We start from the raw sequence: 2,233 nt of genomic DNA on the forward strand, positions 1-2,233 counted from the left end.
GGGGGGTATGGAGTGTCGTACGGATCGACGCCAACTTTATGTGCGGTACGCTGGAGGGTAGAAATGCCCGAAGTACGGGAGGCATGGCGGGGCACAGTGTGGCGTGGCGGGGTGCGGAGCTCGCCCTTCTCCCCACCCCTTTCACTCTTTACTACTTTTTGCCACCCTTTGCCGCGTGGCGCGGGCGGGCTGGGGCGTGTTTCGATGCCGATTTCTGGCCGAGGTGTAACTTTCCGAATCGGAAAGCGATTCGGCGGTCACCTGTATATGGGGAGTGCGTGACGAACGAGCAGCATTCCCCCGCTATCTCTCTGTGTGAGGGGGGGAGGTGACGTACAACCTCAACAGGTCTTTGCTCGGAAATCCGTGCATTGTAGAATTGTACAGCCAAGCCTGTGTGTTTCAATTGAAACAGGCGCAACTCTCACTCGCCGCACACACAGACAAGCAAGCGGTTCATGATTTTTTTTTGTATATACCGCCGAGTGCGCTTTTTGGCCCCGGGCGTGCCAATCGAGGTCCCACCCAGGCCGGCGTGCGAATAGTCCTCGCTGTACGAAGTGAGCGCACACGCAGAGCAAACAGCGTTTGCCGTTTTGCGTCTCTTTGCCTTGCGTTGCACGCTCGCCGTGTTTGTCTGCAGAGCGCTGCAAACAGACATTGTGCCTGCCAGCTCGGCCTGCCTCGCGCGCCTGCCAGCCCCCCCCCCCCTCCTCCCCCTCTGTTCCTCATCCCCCATCCTCGCTATATGCCAGCCCGGGTCGACTGTCCTGACAAACCGCACCAAAAGGCCCCTTCTACAGGAAAAATAAAAAGAGGGAAAAGTGACATAGAAAACTAGAGGGCAATAATAGGGAAGGAAACAGGAGAAAACTCGGAGAAAACCGATGATAATTACATGTTTTAACTCTTCTACACTGGTAGTACAAGTGTGCACAATTTGCACACGTCGTGTGCAAGTTATGATATTGCACTTCACATGGTATTTATATCAAGTTGCACACTTGCGAGGTGTGCAAATTTTGGGCGTTTTGTAAACGTTTAAATTCTGTACACTTTGGACACACACACAGTTGCATGTTATCAATAGGAACCATATTGTGTGCCGCTGCTACTTTTCGGAAGTGTCGAAAGTTTAAACACCAATTGACGTTTAGCCTAGTTAGACACAACAATGTGTCGAGGAAATGCACACGTGAACTTAAACATCAATGACGTGCATAATTAAACACTTGTTTTACCAGTGTACTATGTTCGAAACAAAAATCGCGCTGCTATAAGTACAAGATGCACGTCCTCGCCTCGGCGTGTCCCATCATCTTTTTTTCTTTTATTAATTTTGACTTTCGTTGTCACATTAGTATTCCGGTCGTGACGTGTACGTGTGGGGCAGCGCGGGGCGTGGCTCGCCACCGCGGAGCGGCACCCCGCAGGGTCGCGCAGGACCCGTCAATCACAGGGGCAGGAGCCGGCCAGCCGAATCCTAATGAGAGAGAGAGAGAGAGAGAGAGAGAGAGAGATAGAGAGAGAGCGAGAGAGAGAGGGGGGGGGGGGCTGTAAAGCAGGTAACGCATGGGTGTGAGTGCGCGCGTCAGTTCAGTTAATTTTAAACGTGTTAAGAAGAGGAGCGGGTAGTCATCCTCTCAAGATTAGCGACGAAATTTTAGGCGGCGTTGCGTACGTTCGTAAGGCACAAATTTTGTTTTTCATCGTAGTATTACCAATAAAATACGACTTCTTACAGTCCCCCAAATTTGACCAAAAAGGTTTCGAAATCAGATAATTGTAATCAGAAGAGTTTCGTCCGCGTGTGAGGGGATAACTAGTCATTTAGCTATGTCGCTAAGAATTAAGCTATGTTTAGTTAGGCATAGCTAATTTTTTAGTGACGACTTTTTTCATCATAGGTCGTACACGCGAGTGATATGAAGGCGTATAAATAAAAAATTATATTCGACACGTTGATGTGTTCAGCTCCGAGAAGTGCACATCAATATGTATTCGAAGTGCTGAACACTGTATCAAAGTGCACAAAAATTATCTATGAATCTACCTATCTGGTCTATCTTATCGACACATTCACATTCGCATAAGCAGATATCTGCTGCCCTTTTCTCTCCCCATCCCCTTCACTCGGCTCCAGACCATTAAACGATCCTTTGATGCGCTCGCGTGGCCTCGCGATGCACCATGCGCGAGCTGGAGGGGAGAGAGAGAGAGAGAGAGAGAGAGA

This window comes from Frankliniella occidentalis, unplaced genomic scaffold (genome assembly GCF_000697945.3).
Source record: "Frankliniella occidentalis isolate FOCC.00 unplaced genomic scaffold, Focc_3.1 Scaffold31, whole genome shotgun sequence".
Classification (NCBI taxonomy): Eukaryota; Metazoa; Arthropoda; class Insecta; order Thysanoptera; family Thripidae; genus Frankliniella; species Frankliniella occidentalis.